General features: G+C 38.3%; 3 long non-coding RNA genes across 4 annotated transcripts; 2 read left to right on the top strand and 1 right to left on the bottom strand.

Annotated features, from left to right (window-relative positions):
- The first annotated feature begins 1,612 nt into the window (after positions 1-1,612).
- Positions 1,613-3,758, top strand: LOC136249558 (uncharacterized). Its single transcript, XR_010698259.1, has 3 exons — positions 1,613-2,296; positions 2,676-2,747; positions 3,272-3,758. It is a non-coding gene; the product is annotated as an uncharacterized lncRNA (long non-coding RNA).
- On the bottom strand, positions 3,725-10,353 carry LOC136249556 (uncharacterized). The gene is made up of 3 exons (XR_010698256.1): positions 10,151-10,353; positions 4,203-4,313; positions 3,725-3,980 (listed from the first exon to the last, which is right to left on the bottom strand). It is a non-coding gene; the product is annotated as an uncharacterized lncRNA (long non-coding RNA).
- LOC136249557 (uncharacterized) lies at positions 6,766-13,077 on the top strand. 2 transcript variants are annotated; one of them, XR_010698258.1, is made up of 4 exons: positions 6,766-6,909; positions 11,727-12,037; positions 12,096-12,312; positions 12,363-13,077. It is a non-coding gene; the product is annotated as an uncharacterized lncRNA (long non-coding RNA). The 2 variants fall into 2 exon arrangements; XR_010698257.1 differs by lacking the exon at positions 6,766-6,909 and adding an exon at positions 7,890-7,947.
- Positions 13,078-22,306: the final 9,229 nt, after the last annotated feature.

Below are 22,306 nucleotides of genomic sequence, written 5' to 3'. Positions count from 1 at the left end.
GAGTTCAGCTACAAACAAATCACCCTGTAGAGAGTTCAGTTACTAACAAATCACCATGCAGAGAGATCAGCTAGAAACGTGTCATCCTGTAGAGACTTCAGTTATGAATAAATCACCCTGTACTATGAACAGATCACTCTGTAGAGAGTTCAGTTAGATGCAAGTCACCCTGTAGATACATCAGCTAGAAGAGGTCACCTTGTAGAGAGATCAGCTAGAAATAAGTCACCTTGTAGAGAGTTCAGCTGCAAAAACATCACCCTGTAGCGTGTTCAGCTACAAACAAATCACCCTGCAGAGAGTTCAGCTGTAAACAAATCACCCTGTAGAGAGATTAGCTACAAACAAATCACCCTTTAGAGAGTTCAGCCACAAACATATCACCCTGTAGAGAGATTAGCTAGAAACAAATCAACTTGTAGAGAGTTCAGCTACAAACAAATCTCCCTGTAAAGAGTTCAGTTACAAACATATCACCCCCCTGTAGAGTGATCAGCTAGAAACAAATCACCTTGTAGAGAGTTAACTACAAACAAGTTACCCTGTAGAGAATTCAGTTACAAACAAATCACCCACCCTGTAGACACTTCAGCTACAAAGAAATCACCCTACCCTGTAGAGAGTTCAACTTCAAACAGATAACGCTGTAGAGAGTTCAGTTAGAAACTGTAGAGAGAATCCTGTACAGAGTTCAGCTACAAGCATATCACCCTGTAGAGAGAACAGCTGCAAACAATTGCAAGTTATCCTGTAGGGAATAATTGGCATGTAATAAATGTATGTAAATAGTTTGTATAATTACTGATAAAATCAAAAATAGTTAAAGTATTAAAAAATTTGCTTTAAATTTTTTTCTTCTTCCTGTGGTAAAGAAAAAAGATATGTTAAAAAGCCCAAAAGCTAGCCATAGGCTGGCTTTGGGGTATACAATTACAAAAAGAAGTGATATCTAATCAAAAACAGCCAAGCTGTGAAAAAAGGTGCGGCCCCCAAAAAGGCCACGGTGGAAAAAGATGTGAAATCCAAGGTGGTGGCCAAGAAATGGCTGTGATGGTAGGTTAATGGTAAAAATTTTAATAACGACAATTCAGGTGAATTTGGTGCCGAATCCTAGTGAAACTTGGAGGAGGCAATACAAATTCACCTGAATTGTCGTTGATCTTTTTCCACCATGGCCTTTTTGGGGGCTGCACCTTTTTTTCACAGCTTGGCTGTTTTTGATTAAATATGAATTTGCTGCTGGTAAAAATTACCATAACTTTGAAATGAAATATGCTATTAGCTTGCAACAAGTATCAACTTGTTTCTTGGATAAAGATCTTCAATTTGGAACCTAGTTTGAACAAGGTGAGTGTTGTATGGGTGATACAAAGGTCACTATTTTTGAGCATAAAATGAACTGTAGAGAATACCAAAGGTCAAATCTACGATGGCTCCACATCTCAAAATACACTTCATGGTAGGTAGGTACTATGTGCAAAGTTTCATACTTACTGCACAAAGTGCACAATTTGCTCATTTTTACTAGCTAAGCTGCTCTACTAGTCTGCATGTGAGTGGGATTGTTCTTGTAACATTCCTTATATAACTGTTCTCCATATATAACTGCCCAATTGTATGCACAACTGTGCTGTATGACTCGTACAGTACAGTTATGTAGCTGTATTCAAAACACTGTACAATATATTTACAAAATTGCCTGTAAATACAGTGTCAAGATTCAATGTATCATTTATAGTAGTAAACAGCAATGTTCATGTGTGCATGTATACGTATACCCTGTATAAGGCTAATGTGCTGAGAACATGAATCTCATGTTCCAAAAGAAAGTTATTTTTAGTGCTGAAATAAATACTGCAAGTACTCAGATATTGTTTAGGATGTCGGTACTTGAATAGCAAAATTGGTACTTGAGTACTTGTTAAACTAGGTTACAAGATCCATGTTAGCCAGCTCATGTGTTACCTAGTAACAACATCATGTCTGAGGAGTTTGATTTGTGGAATTTAATGTGTTTTGCTTGTCAAGAACATGCACTTCTATATGACATGTTGATCATTACTGTTACTTGTGATTATAAAAGTTGTGAAAATCCTTTTCACCAGTGGACCTATAACAAGTATTATCCTCAGTAGTGTGACCATTATGAATCATTGTATCGAACTGTCTACATGTATATACTGCAAATTAGATTACAGTATTCTGTTTTATGTCATCAATTAGGATATATACCGCCAATTACTATTGACAGTTTCAGACACTTGTACATGATCACTGGAACATTTGAGGACATCCTGTAAGCCATCTTTCACATACACATTACCGTACAGCGTAATGATTTGATGGAGAAAAATTTGACAAATTGGAGGAAATGCTTGCCATTCGTCAAAGTTTCCTCGTCAAGGCTCACATGACTAGTTAATTAGAATACTTCTGGTGCAGGACATTTATCAATATTTTCCTCATCAATACTCAAGATAGAGAATTTGTCGAAACTTTACACTGTACGGTATCTGTTTTGTGTCTCGAGTGTTTGGTTTTGTAACTTTTGCTTTTAATTTGTTGTACAATATGGCTGTTTGTAACAGCGTGTGTGTGTATATGCTCTGGTAAGGAATAACAGCTTTACCAGTTACGATGTGGTTACATCATTGTACATAATATATTGTTTGCAGTAAGATGAAGCAATTCTTAGCTGACCTTCATTCTGGTGAACTATACACAGAGAGATTCATCATGAACTTGATGTGAGTGATACGGTAAGTACAGGGTCATAATACAAGTTTGGGTCATTGTAATGGTGTGAATATAGCTAGTGAGTGGGCAATATTAAACTCCATTCCCAGTATAGTAACTCTGGTTATCACCAAAACATTACAAAGGGAAACTTGCACAGTGAAATCTCTCAAATTGAACAACACCACACACTAGACCAATTACAGTGCAAAAACAATTGTCAGGATGTTTAGCTCATCAACTTACAAAGTCTCATTAGGAAACAGTGTCAGATTATGCATGTGTTCTAGATTGTTGAGGTTTTACTGTATTGATACACAGGTTCTAATAGTTCTTGCGCGTCAACAAATTTAAAGTGGAAGTCAGTGCGATAATTGTAGTTTTAAGTTAAAAAATGAATTGATTTGATTGGCAGAAATCTTGTGTATGTGATTTCGCTTGTTATTGTTGTCACGCAAGAACTACTATAACCTGTGTATTCACACATTATTATGAACATGCTGCCATGTGACCACTACTCTATTATTCACTCTAGCCCTTTTGACTGCTGGATGAAGTGACACAACCATGAGCAGTGATGATGTTAGCAGACAGATGGCTCCCCCAAGAGTACATTTAGGAAGTTGCACATGTTTGTTGTTCTTTTGGTTCGGCTTACAAAGAGGATGGCACTTACATATGGACATAACTGATAGCGTAGACTATATGGTATGGAGTAAGCACTAAACTGAACTGAAATACTTTAAGATGATTTAAGGCGTATGAAGGCTCTTGCTAATGGACACCATGTACTGTGTGTGGTACATGAAGCTGGAACACCAGGTCTCTTTATAGGGAAAACAAAAAAAAGCTATAACTCGAAAGGACTAGTTGCAGTACAAAGAAAGCTGGATCACCTTTAGATAGCATGCATATCCTGTATGCAGTATATTTTGTACAGACCAACTTTGTGATTATCATCAAGACATTTCCTATGTAGATCTAGAGATGCATTTAATGGAAAGTATTATGCATTATTGTATAATATGAAGTGTGAGCTGCTTTATTTGTAAATTACCAGCAACTTCTACATAATCATACACCTGTATATTTGATCACAGTACCCTGTTCATGATGATGATTAGGTTAGCTCATTTGAGGTCAAGTAGTTGTGACATCAAGTCTGTGTATGTGTCATATGACTGCAACAGATCTGGTAGAGTGTCTGTTATTGACGCCTGGCAACTCGATGTAGTCAAGTAAATCTGTAGATATAGATTAGGGGATTGGTCACATGTGTACAAGAGCTAGTGTGGACACAACTACTGTACACTATCACACCACACCACATCACACACACACACGCACGCACGCACGCACGCACGCACGCACGCACGCACGCACGCACGCACGCACGCACGCACGCACGCACGCACACACACACAAAGCAATGCCTTTGGCTACTACACTAGCATAGTCACGCCTACCTGGTGAACCAGAGCTGAGACATTTGTGCAACTTTTTAGTATGTAATTATACCAAAGACATCATCCCTGGTTCCGAGTAGATGGTGTCATGGTGACAAGTATAAAATTCATCTGCAGCAATGAAATAAATAAACGTATCTAGATATCCACAGTACTTGGCTTCCAAACAGCACATTTATTATCTGGATCTGGCGGTAAATATTCCCTGTGGCAACTATATTGGGAATTGTGCTTTCAGAGGCATAGAGGTTTGTATAGAACTGTACACTATAAAAAGGTTGAATGTTCAGTGTCCTTTATATGGAGGTGCTTTAAGAGAGGTTCCACTGTAGTAACACCTCACGTAGAAGTCGAGTAACAATTGTTTATGGTATTACAGTACCATTATATAGCTTTACAACATACAGATAAGTTCATAAAGTTCACAAAAATTTGTACAAAAACACTAGGGAGTGGTTGGCTCCTAGCATACTTTAATCTTGGAGGATAGCAGACAATATGTAACCCACAGAGCAAAAACCCAACTTGTTTATATTTTTCTCATATTTTATGACTTTTGTTGTCTAGAGGGAAACACCAATTGGCTATTAGTTTCAGCCTAATCTGGTAAGTGCTTTCGGAGTTATAGTGTTAGACATCAAGAAGGGCAAAGCAATCGATTTGTACAGTAATTTACAGGCACTTGTTTAATCGATCATAAGTCTCAAGTGCAACAGGCTGCAGAGTTGGGACTTGTATTCGATCACCTTAAACTGGGACATTCATCAAGGTACAGTTTTTGACCTAAATACACCCATGCTATTAGCAAGAAGGTTGTCAAGCTTAGAAACGGCGATGATAACGTTACGTTTGACTGCAACGTAACCAAAATGGACGTAACTCATGTTTGCTTCATGGTAGAGAAACAAAACAAAGTTATTCTTACTCTCAGTGGCTGCTGCTCATCACATTGCTTTTTACTACTCAATATATAAGCTGAGTAGCTATAGTGTACGTCTGTACAAATGTGAGTGTGTATGAGATTTGAACTGTACCAGATACTACCCAACTCATTGACAAAGAGAAAAGTCATCTGGATAACACCAGAGACCGCTTAGGGAAAACTTCCAACTACCATTTATGTATATAGGATAACATCACACAAACACAACTGAAGTAAAGTGTGTATGTGCCATTAATGACCTTAGAATCATTGCCTGCTCTATTATGCCAAACTAATAGACATTACAACACTTCTTTTAGCCAAGCTCCAAAGTTGATCACACCTGTAAGCAAGGCAGATTGCGGAACTAGTTAAAACCATCACAATAAGTTTCTCATCCAGCCTTTCTAAGGCCCCTATTTGGTGATTATTAGCTTCTCATCCAGCTTTTCTAATTATTATGATGCGGGCGGGAGGGTATTACCATTATGCCATTATTTTATAATATTAACACACTGATGTACAGACCTTGTCCAAATTGTCTTTCTTTCTTACTACAAACATTTCCTTCACCAGCTGATTCTACTTTTCGTGATCGCCAACTGTTTTTCGACAGTCAACTGAAAGCCTGCTTAGATGAAGTCGATAGAACACGATTGCAACTGGTACTGCAGCAATTTGCTAAGGAAAACAACAGTTCTCCTGGTGATATATAGCGCATTGTAGTGTTCATCAACAAAAAATTATATCAGTTTGGTATCACGTGTTCTTCTGAGCATGCACAGAGTAAATAATGGCTTACCATGTGGTAGCTTAAGAAGGATGCGGGCGGTGGATGAGAAACTAATAATCACCAAATAGGGGCCTAATTATTATGATGCGGGTGGGAGGGTATTACCATTATGCCATTATTTTATAATATTAACACACTGATGTACAGACCTTGTCCAAATTGTCTTTCTTTCTTACTACAAACATTTCCTTCACCAGCTGATTCTATTTTTCGTGATCGCCAACTGTTTTTCCACAGTTAACTGAAAGCCTGCTTTGATGAAGTCGATAGAGCACGATTGCAACTGGCACTGCAGCAATTTGCTAAGGAAACAATAGTTCTCCTGGCGATATATAGCGCATTGTAGCGTTCATCAACAAAAAATTATAACAGTTTGGTATCACGCGTTCTTCTGAGCATTCACAGAGTAAATAATGGCTTACCATGCGATCGAGAAACTAATCGAAAAAATAATTTGAGAGCCTCACTAATGTATAAAATAATTAATGACATGGTAGATATTAATGTGCACCAACAGTTTAGATCAAGCAACACCACAACTAGAGGTCACCATAAAAGATTTCTGCAGTTGCCAACAAGGGTAGATGCTTATATGAACTCCTTCTTTCCTTTTACAATAAAATTATGGAACACTAGATGATCATATTATCCAAGCTCCATCTCTTGATTTATTTAACAATTATATAAATTTGTAAATAAGTAGCTAACTACATATGTACGAATATACTCATGATTGAGTTTGTACATTAACAAATATATATATATATAATAACTACTCACATGCGGTAGCTTAAGAAGGGGGAATCGCTAAGTTCACCCTATTCCATGTTGAGTCACGTGATCCTCTGTTCTTATGTTCTATTAATAGAACTATAAACACTGACTGCTCGAATTTAATAGACATATTATCAATCGTAGTATATTTTATGGAAGCCTGAAGAGTTGGACGGACGAAAGCGGCTACCCTTCCATATCTCATCAGTCCTCCTCAGGTAGTGCATCTGAAACTTGTGACTCGCCAGTACAGAGAAATTACTACACATTGTGACACCAATCATAGTATTATCTGTGCCAGCTAGACTCAGGTGATGGCAGGGGGGTTACTATTCAGTGGACTGGACTACTGGACTGGAACACTGGACTGGACTACTGGACTGACATATTTTTGGTTTTTGCACATTCTGTGGTTGGATTTACGGAACCTTGCTAGTAAGCACCCTTAGGGTACCTGCAGCCCACTTCTAAATGCTGAAGACGAACAGTGGAATACTCGAAAACTGTCTCTTAATAATTTCGCTGCTGTTTATTATGCCACTATACAACACTTATTCCTTACCTGGTGTGTAGTAATTGAATGTGACAGCAATAGTTAACCAGCAATCAACTAGCCAGTAGACAATAACTTTCAAGATATCCTTAGAGCAAGCTTGAGGAGTAAGCTAGTCTCGCCAGCATGGCCAGACCTCTAGACTTGCCTCTAGTTCGGTGCAGGGGCTTACCAATTAGAGATTTTTCAGTATGGGCACTTATAATCTTTAATAGATAAGCCCCTGCACTGAGACAGAAGTCTGGCAGCGAGACTAGCTTGCTTGCTCCTCAAGCTTGCTCTAAAGATATAACTCGAAGGATACCGTCTACTGGCTAGTTGATTGCTGATTAACTATTGCTGTCACAATCAATTCCCTGCACTGCCTGCAGCATTACTACACACCAGGGTAAGAAATAAGTGTTGTATAGTGGCATAATGAACAGTAGCGAAATTATTAAGATAAGAGACAGTTTTCGCATATTCCGTTGTTCGTCTTCAGCGTTTAGAAGTGGGCTGCAGGTGCCCCAAGGGTGCTTACTAGCAAGACTCCATAAATCCAACCATATAATGGCCATATAATGTGCAAAAATCAAAAATATGTCAGTCCAGTAGTCCAGTCCAGTGTTCCAGTCCAGTAGTCCAGTCCACTGAATAGTAACCCCCTGATGGCAGGGATCAGTAGAGCTGCTAATAGAGAGCCGGAACTTGGATTGAATATAATGTAAGATGCACCTATAGGCCACTCCAAATAAATTCTCTGTTTCCCGTCCACCACCCGCATCTGGTTACTGCCAGCTCTAAATTTTCCGTATTCTCCCATTATTTTCCGTTTATTCTTGCATACTGACAGGCTCAGTAAAAGCTATCTTGAAACAGTGACAGCTCACGTGTCAGCAGTGCTATCAAGTCGGCACAACTTCACGTTTGTGTTATTTTTGCAACTTACAAAGGAAGGAACAAGCTTATAAGCATGATTTTATGCAGCCTTTTTGGCTGTGCCAGGCAAATAATGGCTTGAAAAGTTAGCAATCTTATAATGAAATAATGGAAATGGACCGCCTGCCCGCATACAAATATTCCGGAGTCCAGGACGGGAAACAGAATTTATTTGGAGTGGCCATATCGATGTTGTGCTTAGGTGTGAACTTGTCAGCCTGCAACAGTGTATACAGTGGGACTTGTGACAATTTTTTTTTCTCTTATCCCCACCAGATGTAGAATTGTAGCCTGCAAAGTTCCCGCACATCTAACACTGCCAGGCCTATTTTTAGGCTAATACCCTGCTTCAAGTGAGTAGCTAATCACTCATTCTGGCCAGTATATACAACCACTCAACCAATCCAATAGCCCACGCACAGTTCTAAGGGTTTCCGAACCAGTTAGCTTTTTAAATGTCTAAGACAAGGTGTATTACTACTTCTAGTGATCAAACTACATAAACTGCTTCTCTCCAGTTCTTCCAAAGGGCGTTACTATTCAGTGGACTGGAACACTGGACTGGACTACTGGACTGGAACACTGGACTGGACTACTGGACTGGCATATTTTTTGTTTTTATACATTATATGGCTGGATTTATTGAGTTTCACCAATTAAGGCCACTCCATATAAATTCTCTGTTTCCCGTCCTGGACTCAAGCATATTTGCATGCGGGCGGGCGGTCCACTTCCATTATTTCATTATAAGATTAGCAGCTTTTAAGCCATTATTTGCCTGGCACAACCATAAAAAGCTGCATAAAAGCATGCTAAGCTTGTTCCTTCCTTTTAAGTTGCAAAAATAGTACAAACGAAGTTTGTGCTGTGATAGCACTGTTGACACATGAGCTGATACTGTTTCAAGATGGCTTTTACTGAGCGTGTCAGCATACAAGAATAACCAGAAAATAATGGAAGAATACGGAATAATGGAATATTTAGAGCTGACAGCAACTAGATGCAGGCGGTGGACGGGAAACAGAGAATTTATTTGGAGTGGCCTAATGGCCATTTGGTAGCCTGCAGCCTACTATTAAACACTGAATACGAACTGTGAAATGCACAAAAACTGTCTTTTAAATAATTTTGCTACTGTTCAGCTATAGCTACCATAAGGTACACAGGACTTACTCCTTACCCTGTAATGCTGTATGTGACAGTGATAGTTAAGCAGCGGTCATCTTTCCAGTTTATGAAGAGCTGGCTCAAAGAAAGAGAGCTGTGTAGTCTTTCGTGGCCAGACATCTATTTCAACACCAAGGCTTAACAATTAGAATTATAAGCTATATTAAGCCCCTATAGATGCTACAAAAGACTACACAGTTTGCTCGTTGAGCTTGCTCTAAGGATATCATAGTAAACTGGAAAGATGATTGCTGATTAACTATTGCTGTCAAATAGCAGCATTACAGGGTAAGGAGTAAGTGCTATATTGAGCCCCATGCTGTATAGGAGCATAATTATTAAAAGTCAGTTTTTGTACATTTCACTGCCCGTATTCAGTGTTTAATAGTGGGCTGCAGTCTACTAAAAGGTCATTTTAACTGGTGAAACTCAATAAATCCAACCATATAATGTGCAAAAGCAAAATGTATGTCAGTCCAGTATTCCAGTCCACTGAATAGTAACGCCCTCTTCCAAGTCTTAAATGTGTTAAGCACCTCTAAAATAATTATCCATTAAGCTATTGACTGGGCGTCACTATTCAGTGGACTGGACTACTGGACTGGAACACTGGACTGGACTACTGGACTGACATATTTTTGGTTTTTGCACATTCTATGGTTGGATTTACGGAGTCTTGCTAGTAAGAACTCTTTGGGCACCTGCAGCCCACTTCTAAACGCTTCTAAACACTGAAGACAAACAGTGGAATATGCAAAAACTGTCTCTTAATAATTTCGCTGCTGTTCATTATGCCACTATATACAACACTTATTCCTTACCTGGTGTGTAGTAATGCTGCAGGCAGTGCAGGGAATTCCGGCAGTGAATGTGACAGCAATAGTTAACCAGCAATCAACTAGCCAGTAGACAATATCCTTCAAGATATATCCTTAGAGCAAGCTTGAGGAGCAAGCTTGAGGAGCAAGCTAGTCTCATTAGTCTTGCTCTCACTAGTCTCGCTGTTTCAGTGTAGGGGCTTATCAAATAAAGATTATAAGCGCCCATGCTGAAAAATCTCTAATTGGTAAGCTCCTGCACTGACTTAGAGAGGTCTGGCCATGCTGGCGAGACTAGCTTGCTCCTCAAGGATATGTCGAAAGGTTGTCTACTGGCTAGTCGATCGCTGGTTAACTATTGCTGTCATATTCAGTTCCCTGCACTGCCTGCAGCATTACTACACACCAGGTAAGGAATAAGTGTTGTATAGTGGCATAATGAACAGTAGCAAAAATATTAAGAGACAGTTTTCGCATATTCCACTGTTTGTCTTCAGTATTTAGAAGTGGGCTGCAGGTACCCAAAGGGTTCTTACTAGCAAGAAAGACTCAACAAAACCAACCTCAGAATGTGTAAAAACCAAAAATATGTCAGTCCAGTAGTCCAGTCCAGTGTTCCAGTCCAGTAGTCCAGTCCACTGAATAGTAACCCCCGCTATTGACTTCTGCAACTGTTCGATAATGCATCAAGTCTTTCTGTATACTTGATTTAACTGTAAAACAGTGTTTTTATTCATATTGAACTAAAATTGCTTAATTAAAATGTCTCAGAATGGACCCCCACCTCTGATAGGCTTTTCTGCCTTTGAATTGGAAACCAGTCAACAAATTGTTTAGAACTGCCCCTGCAATAGCCTGTACTGCACTGGCTGACCAGTCAACCCAACCAGTAAGAGCAGAACCACTGGATTTAATTTATAGACATACTTGATGATGGTTACTTGTGGTCAGCAGCAGTGAACGTTCTTACTTTGTGCTGTTCACATAAATGGATGAGTCCTAGGAGTATCATATAAATATGCTCATTCTGCTTATTATACTTAATGTGCTGAAAAAATTTGTGTGAGACATTACATTGGCCGTGTGAGGCATTACATTGGCCGTATGATATTACAAGGCACTATAACAATCTGCAAAATCAGGGTGGATGTCTTCCAAGAAAATAAAATTTAACTTGGCTATCTGATATTAAATATTAGGGTATTTTTCATGGCTAATAGGGCCTAATGTATTTCGTGGACTGGACTCACAGACTGAGCTGGAAACAGCTTCTTAACAATAATCTAGGGATTACCTATCTCTTCTAATGGAGGCATTATCTTGTTCTTCCAGTAGGCTGCAGTTAATAGTGACTCCAACCTTACAAGAGATAGATAATGGCTGGATTATTGTTAATCTGCTTCCAGCTCAGTCTGTGAGTCCAGTCTGCAAGTCCATTCCACAAAATATATTGGCCTGGCTATAGGGCCATTTAAAAAAAAAAAAATTATAGTAAAATAAACTCTGAGTCAGCTAATACGTACTTGTCTGCATTTGTTATGACTAAAGTGGTTAGCTATACACTTGTGCATTTATGTAGAAACTTAACATCACTGAAGAGTCTATCAAAGCTCGCATCATTCTGAAAACGATTGAAAATTTGACATATAATTTGACAGATGCTGATGTTCCATTAGCACAGCAGCTGAGGAATGATTTATATTGGAAGTATCATGCACAGCTCCCAAAGTCTGAAGGATTATTGTTGCGCCCAAACTCAAAGAGTTTATTGCAGTATGCATGAGACGAGCTAAATTGACCTTGCAGTGTTCTACCATGAAGAAAATGAAGCAAAGAAAGAAAAGATCTTCAAAAAGGGTTGGAATTAAGGCAGATAGGTTGGCCAAAAGTGTAAGCTATATTGATGTGCAATTTTCTGAAGTGAATATTGATGTTTGTTTTCATGTAGGCTAGTGGTATTAAAATGCAAGGAGCAAAGCCAGCAACAGAAGGTAGAAACGCACGTCGAAGGTGCTATAAGTGTTTAGGATACACAGCAAAAAGAATGTGGTGTCTGTAAATACTGTAAGGATAAGCCTAAGTATGGTGGACCAGGCACTCTGAAGCAATGCTGTGTCAAACGAAAATGTACCATGATATCTACTTGGAATAACAGCAAAAAGACGGTACGATAATGACAAATGGTTTTACCTGTTATTATTTATTCTATATTTAGGACAACATACTGTCACATGACAAACAGTGGTCGAACAATAATAACTATGGTTGGCGATGGGAACTGTTTTTATAGAGGAATTTCTTATCAGTTATTTAGAACACAAGAGGAGCACCCCACAGTACAGAGTGTTGTGTATCGTATGGAAAATCTAAACAAAGAGATTTTTTCAACTTATCTAATCCCAGGTGTAAACGAAGCCACAATAGAAGAGCAAATTAAACATGTGTGGGAATCAAAAACTTGGGCTACCCATGTTGAAGTACTTGCTACTGCCACTATATTTCAAACGCCAGTATTTTATTGTACTGAAGACTTAGAGGGCTTTAAATGGAGAGTGGTAAGACCCATATGTAGCTCAAGAACGCGCAATTTGTGATTTGCTGTATTACCTGATGTTGATGCAAGCATTGCTTTACTGATGCCAGACCACTTTGAACTTATGTACTTTGAAAATTATCATTGTGATGCAGTTGTGTCTTTGACTACTGGAAAAGTTTGCACAGATCATCCTATTTTAGCAGGCACTCATGATCAGAGTTCTGTGATTGGACTCACAAGTTGAATTTTGTCATTTTTGGTACCTATTATGTATGGCATGTTGTGCCTTCGTGTGTTTGTTACTTCTGCTCTTTTATATTACTGTAATATATCAGTGTTACATACTAGTGCATTCTTGTGGTATAAAGATTTCATGATATTATTCCAATACAAACACACTGTGTAGAGTTTATTTGACACCTCTGCTGGTGATATAGAAAAGGATGTAGAAGAAGAATGGTGGTGTGAAGATGTTACTCACTACAGCTAGTATGCTTACTGAATGTGCACCAGTTCCTGATCTTCCCTTGGTTATATATTATAAGTATTGCATACTACTATGATGTTCTTTACGGCTTAATAGGCTATAGAGATGGGACAATGATATCAATAAATCACCATATTGAGTGAATCAATACAAATTTCACTAGATTGACATATCGCAACATAATTATCTGGTGTACTGAAATGAATATTAGAAAGTTTGTAGATGCTAATTTACAAAAATGTTAGTATTATGATCTGTCTTTTAAGAATATCTGACATGTACTGTTTCTAATAATTATCGTAATTAATGATATTTTAAGCCAATGTATTATGTATACTGTTGATACTTTCCAATCCTGTATTGTCCCACCTCTACAGGCTATATACTATGCAGTGGGAGTATTAATCCTAAACCTTGACCATCTAGGATCACTAAAAGCCCAACCAGGTTGTATGAGCAAGTAGCTATAGTGTGCTCAATTTACTTATGCATTATTCTTGTATGTCAAGACTAAGTTGGGCTGTTTTGATTATATAAATTGCCACTTACTGTTTGATGTGAGCGACTGAATGTATACAGTGAAACCTTTGTATTAAGGACATGGATGTTGGAACCAACTGACTGTAGTGTCCTGATTATCAAGATGTTTAAGTGATACCTTACTAAGTGTCCAGATTATACATGTATCCTCATCTTCCAAGTGTCATAATCAACAGGTTTCGCTGTACATGTATATGCATAATAATAAGTTAATAGCAGAGCTCTGCTGCCACGTTAATGATAGCCCTGTACTATCATGGAGGTTATTTCATCCAAGAGCATTTATATAACCAAAATATATTGCATGTATATACACATTATTGTCAATAGTACAAAGAACACAGTGGCATAAATGTGGTGATCAATGTCTAATTAACACATCCATTAATGTCAAAACAGCTTTTTAAACAATCCAATAATCTACAAAACTGGTAGGGGACATGTCAAAGATTCTATGAACACAAATAAAACAAAACAAAAACAAATAATACAAAGAGTCAAATACTGAAAAGTTAAATCAAGAAAATGTGCATGTACAACAGATTCAAGCCTAGATGGAATTTTGGCCAACATCTGTAATGTGCAGTATCTATAATCGGAACAATTTTTTGATACTTTCAGTTAATGCAAATCCTGTATTCACACACATTCTGTATCCCTTGTTCCATGCACTATCAATTCTTACAGATACGTACTTGTGAACACTATTTTACTGGAGGACTGCACTCTTTGTCTATGTTCTAGCTGAATATTTCTCTTTGGTTTTTACTCAAGAAGACACTAATGTAGCAGTATTAGAAGGTAATCCTCTTCCTGAAATTCCAACAATTTACATACACCCTGATGGGGTATCTCAATTACTTCATAATTTGAAGCTGAACAAAGGGCCCAGACAATCTTCCATCTTACTTTCTCAAGAGGTAGCAAATGAAATTTCCCCTGCCCTTTCTATAACCTTTTCTATAATTTTCCAAACATCACTAAACCAAGGATCCATACCTGACATATGGAAACCTGCTCTGATAGTTCCAGTATGTAAAAAGGCAGTAAGAAGGACCCTGCCAACTAGCGTCCTGTATCACTAACATGTATGTGCTCAAAAATCATGGAACATGTTATCTACTCTAGTATGTTTGAACATTTGAATCGTCATGAACAACATGGCTTCTGGCAGCATAGGAGTTGTGAGATACAATTAATTATAACAGTAAATGATTTTGCACAATGCTTAAACCAACAAGCCTTTGACAAGGTCCCCCACTCCGGTCTCTTCCACAAGTTACAATTTTATGGTATTGAAGGACCTCTTTTGACTTGGATTAAGAACTTCCTTTCTGATCGATCACAAGAAGTGGTGTTAAATAATAAACAAGGTGACTCATGTAATGCGGGTGTACCACAAGGAACTGTTCTGGCTCCATTACTATTTTGATTTACGTCAATGACCTTCCTTTACATGTCTCAAGTAAAGTTTGATTTTATGTTGATGTTATACTTTACTCAAATATTTACTCCGTGGAGGACTGCCATCAATTACAATGTGATCTTGACTCCTTAACACAGTGAACACAAGTGGCTTATGACCTTTAATCCAATTAAATGTGAATTTCCTACAAATAACAAACAAGATAAACATCATACCATTCACTTACCACATAGACAACTCTACAATCAGAGAGGTCACTCATGCTAAATATCTAGGTGTAGTCATTGATCAACACCTTAACTGGGACAACACACAAAACAAGCTGCTAGTAAAGCCACTAAAATACTATAGTGCACAGTTTTAAATTTTCCTTTTTCCCTTCAGTGATTAAACTATGGAATAATCTACCCCAGAACATTGTTAACACTTCCACATACACTGTGCTTTGTAATGAATTGGACACTTTTATAATTACACCTGTGCATTATAATCATACATGATTCCTGCACAGTACACAATAATATAATAACTAGGCAGATGCTAGCAGCATCGTGGGGCGAGCCTGAAGGGAATAAGTGTTTTATATTAGTATAGGTCATAATTGAATGTTGGTCTTATTATCTAGCCATTCATGCTAATGGAAGATATGCACATTATATAAAAGTATGGGGTTGAAATGTGGTTTGAGCACCAGTAGGAAAAAGGACAGGAAAAGCACAGGTAATGTACTGTTCACATTGGAATTCATTTAAGAGATTTTCTCTTCTGGCTGGTCATGTTACTGTAGTTGATTGCAATGAATGTCTGATATTTTGCACCTCGGTCATGGTCTGAGGAATCGTTGGAACAAAAGTTCTACATACGTATATCTGGGTTGTTGTGATCTTCTGTTATGTTTGTAGGTGAATCAGGTTGCTTTACATGTGTAGGTCAGATGGCACGGATACTGTAGGTAGATTTGTAAGATGATCATTTTCAGGTAAAGCTGATATATTATCATGATTGATTGTAATATTACTGAAGTATACTATCAACCACTACAAGGCAGTCAGTATCTTTGATCGTCGCACACATATAACTGGTGAAATTAACATTTGTTCTACTTTTGACAATCCCTACAAAAGGAAATGTTAAATGGTTATTAGACATCATGTATGTGAGGAACATAACTTACAATAAGTTCTGGACCAGGATCCATATTATTAGCAGCAGAAAATAGCTTTAGGACATGGCTATCATTGTGACAACGCCTACAGGGGTACTTATGTCAATTATTGAAATGCTTGGGAATTTTTCAAGACATATTGAACAGTGTCAATTCAGCATGAAATTCTGTCATCTTGGCAATGACTGCAGGGTCACTAATGTCAACTGGCACATGACGTTGGACATGTTGTGATTGGTCCACATTCACATCAGTATTTGCTACTACACCAACATTTGAAGCACTATCAATATAAACACATCATGAAAATGAGTCACAATAGTTGTTAGTATGATATGCACATATAACCATCTGCAAGAATGTGGTAGTGAATTTAGATCATAATCAGTTCTATTTTTTTTATCAGTTGTATAGGATTCAGTTTAATATTTTATGAACAGCAATTACTAATCTATTATACTCAAATATTTTGTGAGTCTTACAAATTTATATATAACAAACGTACTAATTTTGCCTTCTCTGCTGTATGATTGTGTCTCTTTACTCTTGTGTAAATTGAGCACATCTTCTCTGATATTCTCTGTCTCTCCTTCGTCTTTCTTCTGCTACCTGTGAAGTTTCTCGATCTCTTCTCAATCTATAGCTACTGCTCTCTTCTCTAAGGCGTTCTTCCCTGTCCATCATGGACAACCAAGTTTATTTCATGGTCGACAACACGTGCCGTGACGTGGTAGACGAGATGAGCAGTGCTGTAATCTACGCCGCTTATTTTTCCGTGACATGGTTGATGACACGAGCATATATGGAAGTGCCGTAGTCTACGCCGTTTATTTTTCCGTGACATGGTCGATGACACGAGCATATATGGAAGTGCTGTAATCTACGCCGTTTATTTTCCGTTACATGGTTGATGACACTAGCATACATGGAAGTGCTGTAATCTTCGCCGTTTACTGTACCGTGGCATGGAGTATAGTGGGCATTAATTCGGTAAGTTTTCCAATTTCTTTTGTAATTGTTTGCGCATGGTTGATGACACGAATTTATGTGGGCGACTCGCTAGTGTGGGGCTCGCTCAGGCTCACCCCAATAATTCGTGACAAAAAGGTAGACCAACATAACTCTTTCAGATGTGCATCTGAAATTTACTCCTTTACATTTGCAAGAGATCAAGGACACTTAAATGCCCACTGTACATGTGCTCGACAGCATTAACAAACTTCCAGTTTGGACTTCTTTGAGGCAGTGCAAGGATTCCATACCATGCGTGTACATGTATACTCCAGAGATGATTATATCAGATACCAATGAACCATGCAATATGGATTCAGGTGTATGTAGCACCTTATGCAAAGTATTACTGGCTTGGGAGACATAATGCTTGCAGTGGCTTGACAAAACTCAATTGCGCAGAATATGTACTTGCTGATGTTAATTGTGTGCTAGATGTGCGGGCACTTTGCAGGCTACAGTTCTACATCTGGTGGGGATAAGACAAAAAAAATTGTCATGAGTCCCACTGTTGCAGGCTGACAAGTTCACACCTATGCACAACATCGATATAGATGCATCTTACATTATATTCAATCCAAGTTCCGGCTCTCTATTAGCGGCTCTACTGATCCCTGCCATCACCTGAGTCTAGCTATAGCTGGCACAGATAATACTATGATTGGTGTCACAATGTGTAGTAATTTCTCTGTACTGGCGAGTCACAAGTTTCAGATGCACTGCCTGAGGAGGACTGATGAGATATGGAAGGGTAGTCGCTTTCGTCTGTCCAACTCTTCAGGCTTCCAAATATACTAGGATGATAATATGTCTATTAAATTCGAGCAGTCAGTGTTTATAGTTCTATTAATAGAACATAAGATCACGTGACTCAACATGGAATAAGGTGAACTTAGCGATTCCCGTGGTACAGCAATAGGAATTTCCACAGCAATATGGTTGCGCAGAAGTTAAACGGCTTCCTTTCCGTGTAACGTACAGGCTTTTAGTATTTGGTCGTTTCCTTACCGCAATTAGTTTAGCCGCACCGTGATGAATCCTCGAGAATATTCGAAGACTGAACTGTATGTACAGGGAACAGTGCTCCTTCAATTGAAGAATGCTGAAAGGTAGGGTAACATGGCGACGCAGTGAAAATTCGAAGCGATACTCCGCCTTTGGTTTTTTAAAAAATTTTTTAACCCGGGCTTGATGGACTGCCCTTTCCTACCACCCCCAGCACAGATTGCAAGTGCTGGCCAACTGAACAAAATTAAGCAGACAAATGGGATTCACAGTCACTAAGTCCACTGACTGTGGAGTCCTGGTGTAAACACCAATGGAAGACCGTGCCCCACGAATACACTGAATTGCCGAGCGCAATAACGAAAATTTCAGAGGTTTAGTGTTTATTGGTTTCTCAGACGCTCTCCCCCAGAGTTATCTTCGAGGTTAACAGCCACACTTCTTTACGCAACAGAGCGATGCTCTTCGTGGTGAACTTGAACATCGAATTGAACGCACGCCCTTGTGTCCGGGATAGTCTAGGCTTTGTGGTTAAATGCGAAAATATACTATAGCCAGTCTGTCGTTACGCGGAAAAGAAACCGTTTAACTTCTGCGCAATCATCTGTTACAGGACTGTAGGTCGTTAGACACTCTCCTCTCTATATTATTAACTCTTGATATTACCGAGCTGCATATTTCGAGGGGGAGATAATCGGATTTCGCGCAATTGGGATTGTAGCGTGAAAACCGCAAAAAATATTCCCCTCTGAAATTTTCGGTTACGTGCCGGATGTATGGAGCGATCACTAAAATACAGCGTTACTTGTCTAGCGATCTTCGCACTTGGAACAGTGACTTTATTATGTTACTTGGTATATGATAATACGATATTGCTGGATGACTGGAGTAGTCAGCATTTTACTGTAACGAAAGAAGAACTTTCCAACAGTAAACAGGTGGTGACATCAGAATTAACAAATCAATATGATCATAACCGCCAACAATCGCCCACATCTCAGCGTGATGGCAAACTGGATGTACCAACCGTGACGAACATAACTGAGACAATGCCACAGCGGGATCTCAAGGCTACCACTAAGGTTCCTCTCAAGGCTAGTTCGAAGGCTACCAAAGAAGCCTCTACTTCGAATTCAAAAGCTCCTACTACGTCGAAGTCGACTACTACTAAGCCCTCTGGAGAGCCGGTATCACAGGGGTATGCTTTTATTTATAGCAACTTTGAAGAACAAACCAACGGAGCTAGAAATTTATGGCAGTTAGAAATGTGGGCCAAGTTATTTGACATAAAAGTTGCAGAGCCATTTGCTGTAGACTCTATGTTTGGATTGAAGGGGGCACTTCCTAACACATCTCAATCACTACGATTCAGTGACTATTATGACATAAAAATGTGGAACAAAATGGTTAGTGAATACGGTGGCAGTCCACTAGTCAAATGGGAGAATTTTCTCTCTAATGCTCCTCACAAAGCAGTAATTCTGTGTACAGTAATGAGAGCTGTAAAACAAACACTTATTGTTAGTTTTGGTGAAGAGGATGTAAAGAAACTCGTCCCACAAAATGACATGGTTTGGCTGAAAAAGAAGTTTGATATTGTCAGGATGGTAACTTTTGTTCGTAGTATATCCTCCCGTCATGCTGTGACACTTGAAGAATACAATTCTTACCTATTTGGAGACTTGGAGCCAAACCAAGTGACTTTAATAGTAGTGAATTGGTTTGGTATTGGTGTACAAATAGAGAGGGTGGAAATCAAATCAAACCCATCAACTAAGTCTTTTCTTTCTTCTACGCGTATCGCCTTTGTTCCCCCAGTAAATAGTTCTCATGTATCACCTAATGTTTTACCAAGTCAGAGAGTTTTAAATGCATACAAAACTTATGTCGCAGAATACATTGGTGACCGCAAATATGTCGGAATTATTTTTAGAACGCACTGTGTACTGTTTTACTTTGCTGGCAGTTTTGATGTAAAGAAAAAGCATTTGCTTAGCTGCAGCAAACAGCTTAGTGATGTACTGAACAAAATCAGGAATAAATGGGAAATATTTATGGCTTATGACTTGGATTCATTTGGAAGTGATGGATATTATAAATCATCTGACAAAAGGTTAATTCCAGTTCGTAATCAAATCTTCCTAGACGTCTTTAATGGTAGTCTTCAAATGAAGCAAAGAGAAGAAAGGTTGATAAAAGCTGCAGGTGGAGTAACAGACAAGGGATTTATTGCACTATTGGAAAAGACAATTGCTACACATGCTGATTGTATTGTATTACTTGGGGTCGCATCTAGTTTTGTTGACTCATCAGCACAAACATATATTTCACTTCACAATAGCAGTACTATGTGTGTTGTATCTGTCTGTGCACGTAATTACGGTGACTCAGCTGGTAAGAAAGTCTCATCACAAAGCATACCAGATAAATTTGTGTAAGGTGTATACGGTATTATACCATTATGAATCATTCTATTTTTGATGCTGAAATATTGAAGCGGAGTGAGACATAAGAAAACAGATGATAAACTTTATGTCATAAATTGTAATTTCAGTCGTACAGGTTTCATTTTATCAACAGTTAGGACATCTATATTCATCATGATTATAATTGGTACAACTAGCTGATTAAAGTTCATAATATTAGAGATGCATGTATGCCAGGAACATGCATTCAGAATAAAGGACTTATAGTGGAACCTGCTAATCAGGACACTTGAAAATGCGTACAATCTGGACACTTGGTAATGGTCCCAAAATATCTGTTTACATGTAAACTGACCTGGATGCATGGTCAGTCCCCAAGGTGTCCTTAATATAATTATACACTGTAGTTGATTGTGCCTTATGAAGACTGACCATCAGCAGTTTGATTAATGGTAAATTGACCAAATGTGTTTGTAGTTTGTACTGGCCATATTGGCAGTTGATACTCTACCTCATACAAAATTTTACAATATGGAATAGGGATTAGTGTTAAGTGCTTTTGACATGGTACAATATTGTTACTTGATATTGTGGTATGTATAACTGTATAATCAGAATGCCTTAGTCAGATGCCATTTTAGACCTCTACTACTAGATCTAAATTATGAAACTAATAAGTGCCACCTGTTCCAACCCTGCTTTTGCACCCTTGTGAAATGGCCGTCAACTTTTATTTAAATGTTTGTTCAATGATGGCCGTGGTAGTGTGAAAAAGCTTGAAATCTTTTTGAGGAACTTGTTATTCATTGTGGTCTGGCATGGACCCATTAGTTTTGTGACAACATATTTGGGGGGTTTATTATAGGAAGAAAATTACTGATAACATCATAAAACCATTCAAAAGACAAACCAGTACACTCCTTACAACAAAAGAATAATATGGTGAGTAAGCAAAAATTGGTAGTTCTTTTGAAACGTTTGTCTGAAAATGCAAACACCAAAATCACTCACTATAGGAATTAACCAGCCTGTATCCAAGCAAAACAATTCATCTAACAACTACTCCCAAAACAGCTTTGCTGTTAAAAAAGGCACGTCCAAGAAACTACAAATACCTGTAACCCCATGTAAAAACAGCTCAGCCGTAGAAAATGACTATGAAATAAAAATAACTAGTAACTGAAAGAGCTAATAACTGGAGTGGCCAAGAATCAATGTTAATGCAACTACCATTTACCTCCATGAACACCTTGGTTGTAAAACAGGTGCACCCATGAGAGTAAAAGTAACTGGCAACCGAAACAGCTGATATCTGAAACAACCTAGAATGAATGTTGATGACTAAATTTAACATTGAATCTAACAGTGTTCTACATTCACCCTTGCTGCATCCTAAATTAATGTAACTCTAACTGACTGATAATTTGACCACTTATTTTTCCATTATTGAAAAGGTGGCCAAATTACGTTAGGATGCAATGTAGAACAAAGAGTCAGTTGAATGACATGCTACCAATGAATTTGCTATTGTGGTATTAAATGGTGGCCATGCACTAACTTTGA

The sequence above is a fragment of the Dysidea avara genome, chromosome 3 (genome assembly GCF_963678975.1).
Source record: "Dysidea avara chromosome 3, odDysAvar1.4, whole genome shotgun sequence".
Lineage (NCBI taxonomy): Eukaryota > Metazoa > Porifera > Demospongiae > Dictyoceratida > Dysideidae > Dysidea > Dysidea avara.
The sequence above is the reverse complement of the archived record's forward strand: the minus strand, read 5'-3'. Positions and strand labels throughout refer to the sequence as shown.